Below are 10119 nucleotides of genomic sequence, written 5' to 3' on the forward strand. Positions count from 1 at the left end.
ACGAAACAGGGGAAGAGCAAGCAGCCTCTTGAAAGCAGTTAAAGCACCCACCCTTCCTCTCCCAAGGCCCCTCCCCCTTCATCTTCCACTGAGACCCTCTCCCCTGAGGACCCGGAGCCTTACCTTGGACCAAGACTCTTTGTTTCCAAGTCCAAGAGCAGAGGGACAGTTCCCTACGACTGGGGCTTATGCTGTGGCAGAGCAGTGATCGGTTATTTCCCCCTCATATTAGGAGAGAAATCTGTGAAGTACAATGCCCATTCCGGGAAGGGCACTGCGTGGAGATTCTCAGCCCTTGCAAAACTGATGAGAAATTAAGTCCTCGCTATAACTGATGCATTTCTGGGGGTGGGACAGAGAGAGAGCCTGTCTCCTGCGTCAGGTGTTTGTTAACAGATGTTTCTTCCTTGCTACGGTCTTCAGTTTATTCATCTGTGAATGATGGGGCTGGACTTGAAGCTCCCGTCAATGTCTCCAGTCCCGTCCATGGCTCAGTCAAGCAGCTGCTGGTGGGCTCAGGAGCAGTCCCAACCCCTTGCTGGAGAGAAGGGCAAGCCTGCAGCGAGCCACCCGTGCGAGGGAGTCAGACGAGATTAGCATCTGAGGAGAGAGTCCCGCCCTTCTCTCCTGGAAGAAAGCCCCGCCAAAGGAGCAGCGGTGGAAATGGCGCTTCGTTTGGGCATGGCTCGTTGGCCAGAGTGCTCTCCCAGCCGGAATCCTCCTCCTCCTCCCCGATCAGCACTCCAGCCGCACGTCTCTGCGTCCGGGTGGTTTAGGGGACAAAAGAGGGCAGGAATTAAAGGAGAGTTAGCGGTCATCTAGTTCCACCTCTCCTGTGATATTAAGACCCCTAGACAATCCCGCTAAGCGGGTGTTCTGCCTCCACTTGATTGCCTCCAATGATAGGCAGCTCATACCCTCTCAGGGCTCCTCATTCCCTTTTCACAGATTTTAACAATCCAAGACAGGCTGAAATGGACAAAAGTAAAGAGGACAGTAGAATAAACTCTTTAAGCCAATAAAAGAACATATATCAAGGCGTTTATGCAAAGATGCCCCAGAGATACACTTAGACACACACAGACACATTCAAATGCATTACAGGGAAGCAGATGTGGCTCATGTGACTGAGCTCCCACCTACCACATAGGAGATCCAGTTTCAGTTCCTGGTGCCTCCTGGAGAAGACATGCAATACATCGAGCTGACAGGACAGGCTGGCATGGCAAGCTGATGCAGCAAGATGACACAACCAAGAGACAGCAAGGAAACACAATGAGAGAAGCAACAAAGCAGGGAGTGGAGATGGCTCAGGCAATTAGGTGCCTCCCTCCCACAGGAAAGGTCGCAGGTTCCGGGACATGACAAATGCAAACAATGAGGGGGTGGGAAGAAATAAATAAATAAATCTTCAAAAAAGTGCATTGCAGGGGGAAGTGGTTGTGGCTCAAGTGATTGGGCTCCTGCCTACAACATGGGAGGTCTGTGGTTCAGTTCCCAATGATTCCTAAAAAAGACAGTGAGCTGGCATGACAGGCAGGCAAAGCAAGATGATGCAACAAGAGACACGAGAGGAAAAACATAACAGGAGACACAACAAAGTAGGGAATGGAGGTGGCTTAAGTGATTAGGTGCCTCCCTCCCACATCAGAGGTCCTGGGTTCGGTTCCCAGTGCCTCCTAAAGAATCAAAGAAGACAAACAGACACAGCAAGTGCAAACCATGAGGGGGTGGGAAGAGATAAGTAAAATAAATCTTTTATTTAAAAAGGCATTATAGGGGAGCAGGTGTAGCTGAGTGGTTGAGTGCCTGCTTCGCATGTATGAGGTCCTGGGTTCAATCCCGGGTACCTCCTAAAAAAAAAAAGTAAAGTGCATTACAAACAGCTTTCTCAGCTGGCCTGGTCTAGTCAGAGAACTCTGCTGCTCCTCTTTCTAGGCTCTCCCCTAGTTCAGAACTCACATGGCTTTCCACCCTTAAACATTCTTCCCAAGAAACCCTAGTGGGAGTCCCAATAGGTTGGGTCCTGGAGAGAGTAGAAAGAGGCAACATGGTAGGTGGCAAGCAAGCAGCAGAGCAGAAGACGGGAGGGCCAGCAGAGGAGATGAGCTATGGCCTCTGCGGCTATTTGGAGGACGGAGAAGGGGCTGGAAGCTGTTCAGGCGAGGTCCCAGAAGGCAGTCAGCTGTCGGCAGTGCAGGGAAGGGGAATTCCATCAGTGAATAAGTATTAACTGAGCGCTCATTATATGCCAAGGGCTACGCTGTTATTGGAGCGGCAGGGTCCAGGCCGGGCTGGAAAACTCTCCTTTCAGCTGAGTGGTTTCTGGGGCTTAGAGCTCCAGCAATAGGCTGCTGTTTGCTGTAGCCCCTCCTCACCTGGGTAGATCACAGGTGTCAGGCGTCTGTCAGGACCAACAGGTAATGGGAGAGACGGCCCCCGGGGGCCATGGGCAGAGAGAGGCCAGCCTGCTCCACCATCTTCGTCCTCCCGCTAAACCGAGGTCGAGTCCCTGCAGCAGAGGACCCGAGACGGGAAGGGCCCTGCAGGGCCTAGCACTGGGGAGGCCCGACGCCACCGCCCCAGGAAGCCCTGGTCCCTGAAGGCGCTGGGTCCCCAGGATCAAGGCAAGGACTGTTGCCATATCTGCGCTCCCGTGGATCGTCTTAGGAACGGCTGTCCCGCGTGATTTCTTTCCTCATGTTGGTCGGATGCCACACGCCACGCCTGCCTTTCCAGGCACGTTCTTCCGCTCGCGGGCAGCCCCAGCAAGCAGCACCAACTCGCCACCTGCCCGGGAGTAGCTGCCACATGGCGTCCACTCATCAGAGTCCCAGGCGGTGCTTCCGGTTCTGCAGGCCGAGCCCACGCGCGTCCTCCGCCCGGAACGCCCTTCCTGGCCGTCCACCCCCCCCTCGTCGTGAAGTCCCAGGCCACAGCCACCCTTCCATGGAGGCTCGCCTCATCCTCCAGCCCACAGGACCGCGCCGGCCTGAGCACCCACGCCCTGCTTCTCACCCCACACGTGCCGCGCTCGTCACCGCCACCCGGGACGGATCCGCCGTGGCCAGCGCGGTGTCGGGCAGCCCTGGACTGCCATTCATCCCCTCGTGTCGTTTCTTCACCTCGACTCTCATGTCCTGGTAGACGTGCACCCTGCCTCCCGGGCCCCCTGCAGTGCCTGGGACCAGCAGCTAACTGATGCGTGCGTGAATAAGACAACTAGTCGACCTTGTTAGGAAAGAACGAGGGACGCGATCAGCAGGACAGAGGAGAGCGGGCAGGTCCCCTGGGAGCTGTGGAGCCTCCGGGGTATATACCAGGGGCAGGCGTGGGAGGGTTATGGGCTGTGGACGGAAAAGGCTTGAAGTTGCATTTTTCTAGCAAAAATGACTACAAGATTTTTGGTACAAAAATTGTTTGCTACAACACATATTGTATGTCTCTTTGGGGCCAATGGAAATTTGGGGCATCCTAATCTCCCGAGCCAACTCTTGGCATCGCCAGCGCATGGGAAAGCCGCCGCAGGAGTCGGACAGAACCCAGGGATGCCGGCAGCTTCCGAACCTGCAATGTAACCGATTACTCTATTTTATCTTGCTTCTTCTAGGATTCCAAAGTAACCACCGGCCCGCAGCAGGGAATTCACTTTTTGCCAGCTGTGCCACTGTTTGTTTCACACTGCTTAACAGTAATTCTAAGATAGTACCTCAACACCCCCGGCTTTTAGAGAAGGTCTAAAGGCAGAACAGGAGCAAAGAGAAGCTGGTAAGACAAGCAGGCAGAGATAAGGAGGGAGGGGAGGTAGCCAGGGAGTGTGCAAGAGGGAGGTGGAGAGGGGCAGGCTGGATCCCAGGAGATGCACCCACACCTGGCCAGCCTCCCGGCCAGGTGTGCTGGCTCAGCCCAATGGTGCCGTCCTCACAGAGACAAGGGCAGGGCGGACAGGGGCGGTTCCTGTCCAGCCCATGTATGGCCTGACGATCTACAGTGGGGCAAAATTATAGTAATTGTTGTACGAAGGTAGTGGGATTAGGGCAAGTTCTCCCCTTTCCATTCACTGGTGCACTAGCTCAACAAATAGTGATTGAAGGCCTCTTGTGTGCCAAAACCCCGTGCTAAGCAATGTGGACACCAGAGTGATGCGCCATGGTCTGAAGGCGGAGGGAGACAGTGAACAAAGAGCATTTAAGGCTAGGATTGGAGCAGCAGAGCACAGCGCTGAGACCACTGATTCTACTGCCAGACTGCCTGGGTTTGAACCCCAGCTCTGCCACACACCACTGTGCAACTTTAGGCAAGTTAACTAACTTCTCTGTGCCCCACTTTCTCCATCAGTAAAATGGAGTAAGAGTACTTTATAGGGTTGGTGTGTGCCTTGAGTGAGTTAATACTTGCAAAGCTCTTAGAACAGTGTCTGGCATGTAACAAGACCAGGTAAGTATTTGTTAAAACAACAACAACAACAATAATAATAAAGTGCCACAAAGGGCCTAATGTAGACAGGATGGTTAGGGAAGGCCTCCCTGAGAAAATGACATTTAAATGGAGACGTGGAGCATAGACGGTGCCAACTTCTCTAATCCAAATGATCCATTAGGTGATAAATATATATATTTTTAAGATTTATTTCTCCGCCGTCCCTGCCTGGTGGTTTGCTCTCACTGCCTGCTTTCTGTGTCTGTTCATTGTGTCTCCTCCTCTTCTTTTAGGAGGCACAGGGAACCGAACCCAGGACCTCCCACGTGGGAGGGAAGTGCCCAATTGCCTGAGCCACCTCCACTCCCCGCTCATCGTGTTATCTCGTTGCGTCAGTTCGCTGTCTTGCTCATCTTCTTTAGGAGGCACAGGGAACCGAACCCGGGACCCCCCATGTGACAGCAGGCGCCTGACTGATGGAGGAGCATCTGCTTCCTGATAATTCTTTTATAATTCCAAACATAAATTTTTATTTTTAAAATGCGCACTTGGAGTATTTTTGTGTCTCGGGCATGGCCCTTTCACAGGCCACAGACTCTAGCTCATCTGGTGCGCTTGCCGAAAGCAACCTCCTCTTTTCTGGATGGGCGGCCGGCCGCTGGGGGAGCAAGGCTTTGCTGCCCGGGAAGCTGAGAGCTTCGGTGGGGAACAAGTGCGTGGCTCCCGCCTTCTGAGCTGTCCGCTGGTAGATGAGGTTACCAACAGCAGCTGGCACGGAGCTCGAGAGCTGCAGGGGAGGCCGAGGACTCCAGCACCACCAGGGAGGCCGGCCTGGACATGCAGGCTCTCCTCCAGGACCGCAGGGCCCGGCCACAGCAAAGCTCTGCAGGGAAGCAGGCCTCCCACCCCTCCTCTGGTTCCCACAGGGGTGCCGTGCCCCCCAGGCCCCTGCAGTGCTCTCCCCCCCCAAGCACCACTCTGGGCCTTACTCACCTGATGCCATTACCAGCCCCTGCACATCACTGCCTCTGCTTTCCCCTTACAGCCGCTGTTACAAGTGTCAATAGAAATCTTTACCGTGAGACCCTCAGAAGCTTCCCAGGTATCTACCTACATGACAAGGGCCTCCGAAAGACAACCAGAGGGACGTCGATGTGGCTCAGGTGGCTGAGCTCCTGCCTACCACACGGGAGGTCCTGGGTTAGGTTCTGGTGCCTCCTGGAGAAGATGAGTGAGACAGTGAACTGGTGAGATGCACTGGCACGGTGGGCTGGTGCAGCAAGATGACGCCACAAGGAGACACAAAGAAGACAGACAATGAGAGAGACGACAAAGCAGGGAGCTGAGGTGGCTCAAGCAATTGAGCACCTCTCTCCCGCATAGCAGGTCTCAGGTTTGGTTTCCAGTGCCTCCTAAAGGGAAGACGAGCAGACACAGAGAGCAGACAGCAAATAGACACAGAGAGCGGACCTCAATTGCAAACAGCGGGGGTGGGGATTAAATGAATGAAAAATAAATCTTTGGAAAAAAAGACAAAGAACTTGAGAAGGCAAGACTGCTGCAGGCAAGCAGGCTGTAGGGGGTGACATGTAGGGGTAGAGGGTCTCTGAGGACCTTCCGATAACCGTGCCTGCAGCTGACCATCCCTGTGGGTGGTCCTGCCTTCCAGGAGGCACCCCTAGCCTCGTGACTGAGGGAGTGTTGGGTCTCCCTCCCCCTTCTTACACCCCGAGCTGCCTACATAGTAGAAAACATCTCAAAACACACCTAGTCCAAATCCCTCGGGACGTAAGTGGGGAAACTGAGGCCGGCGCAGGGGGAGGGTCTTCCCTGAATTGGCTCCTCCCACCCCGGCTCACTGTCCGCCCGAGGGAGGAGCGCCCTGACGCCACCTGGGCTGCCGCCAGCTCTGGTTACGGGGCTCTTTCCTGGGTGGCCGAGTTTAAAACGCCCCAGCCACTCTCCCCGCTGGCTGGCCGAGGACCCCTAAGCACCAGGCAGGCCTGCTCGGCCCTCCCTTCAGCAACCCAGAACAGCTTGACCTGCCCAACTCGCGGTCCAGTGGGGAAACTGAGGCCCGGGCTTGCGCCGTGGCAGGTGGGCAGGGCACAGCCCTTCGCGGCGGGTTCCCTGGGCAGAAGCCACCCCACAGCGCCCGCCTCCCAGCCCGAGAGGCGCGTCTGAGCCCTGGCCTCAGCTGGGGGGCTCCGAGGCCCCTGCTCATTCTTCCATGTTCCACCTCTACCTACAACCCCCTCTGGCCCTGCCGAGACCACCCGCTCCAGGAAGGCCCTGGCCCTGGGGTAGGGGATGCCCCCGAAGCTCGGCTGAGCCCCACTTGGCTTTTCAGGGTGGTTCCGTTTCATTCTCGCCAGCAGGAGGGGCAGCCAGTCCACGGCCGGGGCCGCAGGCTTCTCCCCATCGGGGCCCAGTAGTCCGGAACCTCAGAGGACGGGGCCTGGCTCGGCCTTCACACCTGAGTGGACGCTTCATTCCGGCCCCTGGTGCCGGCAGAAGTGTGACACGCCCAGGACTTCGCGTACCGGGCAGGGGTAAGGACACACTGTAGAAACGCACGTACTTTCTGGCCTATAAGTCCATGCCAGGGGGGAAGGGATTCAGAGCCGCTGCCGGGTTGGAGACGGGGCTGGACGCTCTCCACCAGCCCCGGGATGCCGGGACACCAGCCCCGGGTGGCTTGGACCAGAGTGAGCCGGCAGCACCCCCAAGCTCTCAGAGGCAGAGGCGTGCAGGCTGGTGTGGGGGGCTGGGGCGCCCGGTGCGTGGGCCCCGCCTCCCAACGTGGGAGCAGCCGAAGTGCTTCTCCCCTCTCCGTCCTCCCCACTGCAGCATCTTCCCCCTTTGGCTGGACTTGCTGTGTCCACCTGCCTGGCTGAAGGGTCTGCTCCAGGAGGGCCAGACTGACTCACGGAGCCCCTTCAAAAACAGACGCAGGGAGGGAGGGGACTGCGTATGTGCGCCCTGGTGGATGCCTACAAGAGAAGGGCAGGCTGGGCTCGAGGGAGCTTGAGGAAAAGGCAGGGACGTCGAGGCTGGCCCACGCCACGTGACCTGGCCAGCGCACCCTGTTAGCAACCAGTGGGTGGCCTCAGGCAAATCCTTTTCTGTGCCTCAGTCTCTCTTTCTGCAAACCAGGGATAAACGATGCCTGCTCTGCCTATCCTAGCATCAGGGTGAAAATAAGATAAGAGGGGGGAAGTGGACTTGGCCCAGGGTGTCCACCTACCACATGGGAGGTCCGCGGTTCAAACCCCAGGCCTCCTTGACCCGTGTGGAGCTGGCCCATGCGCAGTGCTGATGCACGCAAGGAGTGCCGTGCCACGCAGGGGTGTCCCCGCGTAGAGGAGCCCCACATGCAAGGAGTGCGCCCCATAAGGAGAGCCAACCAGCACAAAAGAAAGTGCAGCCTGCCCAGGAATGGTGCCGCACACACGGAGAGCTGACGCAGCAAGATGACGCAACAAAAAGAAACACAGTCCCATGCCACCAACAACAGAAGCAGACAAAGAAGAACACTCAGCAAATAGACACAGAGAACAGACAACCGGGGCGGGGGGCAGGAAGGGAAAAGAAATAAAAATCTTAAAAAAAAAAATAGGAGCCTGGACACAAAGCCTCCTGCTGCAAGCCCCGGGCACAGGGGCACCGAAGTCCCGCAGCATCGGGCCTCTCCCTCCTCCTCAGCCTCCTGTCCTGCCTTGGGGACCCGAAGCCCCAGGCTCAGCTCCTCCCGCCCCAAGAGGCTGCTTCCTCCTGGCCCCCGAAGCTCGGCCCAGCCCAGGCAGGGTTCTCCTGGCGAGGGGCCATTGGCAGAGGTTCAAGAGCTGGCCGGCCCGGAGACGGTGGCCGCCGGAAGGCCGCGGGGCAGGCCACGGCAGGAGGTCCGTGGCCGCTAGGAAGCTCTCCAAGGACACAGGAGAGGTGCAGCACCGGTGGGCATTGCCGTCCCCGTCGCCCTGGCCTCGCCCTCCTCGCTGGCCTCGTCTGCCCCTGGGTCTGAAGGATGATGAAGGAAGATGATGCGTTCAGCAGAGAAGAAACGCCGGGAGGGACTCCTGAGTCACCAGGGTCTGGGCCTCGTGTCATAATTGCTCAGCTCTGGGAGCGCCCCTGCCCCGTGAGCCCCGTCTCCCGCTCTGCCCGCGGACGAGGGAACTGGTTCGGTGACCCCTGCCTTCTGGCCTCCGCCTGCCATCTCCAAGGAGATGGTGATCCCGGCAGGGGCCCAGGACCCAGGACTGCCGGTGGCCGTCACCTCCGCCGTGGAGGCGGGAGCTCTTGTTTGTAAGAGCTGGACTGAGACCATCACAATTATCTTCGAGATGGAGAAATCGAGGCAGAGAAGTTTTGCTCGACCTGCTCAGGTTCCAGTAGACACCTGAGGGATAATCCCAGTCGTCCTGCCCCCTGCTAAGGGCTCTGCCTCAGCCAACCTGTTCCGGAAGCCGTTGGCAGGTGCACCCATGATGGCGGGCTGAGAGGAGAGCTGGCAGGGGAGGGGACAGAGGTGGGTGAGCACTGGCAGGCATACCTGCTGAGCAAGGCCCGGGGCCAGGCGGCCCCCGCTACCTCTGCTCCCTCCAGGCAGGGCGCCACTGCCTCAGCATCTACTTAGGGGTCATCCCCACGGCCGTGAGGTCCCTCTCGGAGGAGACAACGAGCCTGCCACCGCTCGGCTGTGAGGTCGCTCTCGGAGGAGACAACGAGCCTGCCACCGCTCAGCTGTGAGGTCGCTCTCGGAGGAGACAACGAGCCTGCCACCGCTCGGCTCCAGGCGTACGGAGGGCAGAAGAGGAGGGAGGCAGTGCCTGGAGCTTCCGCCAGCGAGCCCTGCCTGCAGGGAGGTCCCCCCGTGGGGAGCTGGTTCCTCGGGGGACGCTCGGAAGAGCAGGGAAGAGAGGACCCGTCCCACTCACAGGGCTTGCGGGGATGACCCGCATCACTGATGAGAACTCCCGATTCCCTCGAGCCTGTCGGGCCTCGGCAAGGGATGGGCTCTCCTCGGAAGCCCCGGTGTCCTCTCCCTCGTGAATTGCCTTTCCCAGGCCTCTTTAGGGTGCACATCACCCCAACAGGCCAAGATGTGCTCAAGGTTACTTACAAAGTCCAAAACCAACGAAAACCAAAGACTGTTTTGTTGGGACCTTGAGCTGGGCAGAGCGGGCTGGGAGGATTAGTTGCACCTGGGCTGGAACGGTCCCGTCAGACCCCAGCTGGGTGGCACCCGCCGTCTTGGAGCCCGGCCTCGGTCCCAGAGACGCTGCGGGGAGGCTTGCCCCACAGGCCTCCCTCCATCGCTCCCCGCTCTGCCAGCCGCCGCCCCCCCCTCGGCCCCTGCCCAGAGCCAGGCAGGTGGCAGCCCTCTCTGTCACACCCGCCACGGGCCGGGCCCAGGACACACACAGAGTTTTGTTAATTTACAGCAACACTGAAGTTGCTCAGGGACCACCCCTCCCGTGCAAACAGCCCCGACCTCACCCCACTGTTTATCTCAGATGCCGTGGAAAGAAAAGCGGGAATCCCCCCCACCACCTCCAGCTGCTCCCCTCCCAGGGGAAGTAGTCCCGGCCGCCCTCTCCGTGCCACCCACAGGCCGACTCTCTCCCTCTCTCCATCCACTGTGAAAACAAGTCGCAGGGGCCCGGGGCTGGCTGGACAACAAAGCCACGAGGCACAGAG

Source organism: Dasypus novemcinctus, chromosome 12 (genome assembly GCF_030445035.2).
Source record: "Dasypus novemcinctus isolate mDasNov1 chromosome 12, mDasNov1.1.hap2, whole genome shotgun sequence".
Classification (NCBI taxonomy): Eukaryota; Metazoa; Chordata; class Mammalia; order Cingulata; family Dasypodidae; genus Dasypus; species Dasypus novemcinctus.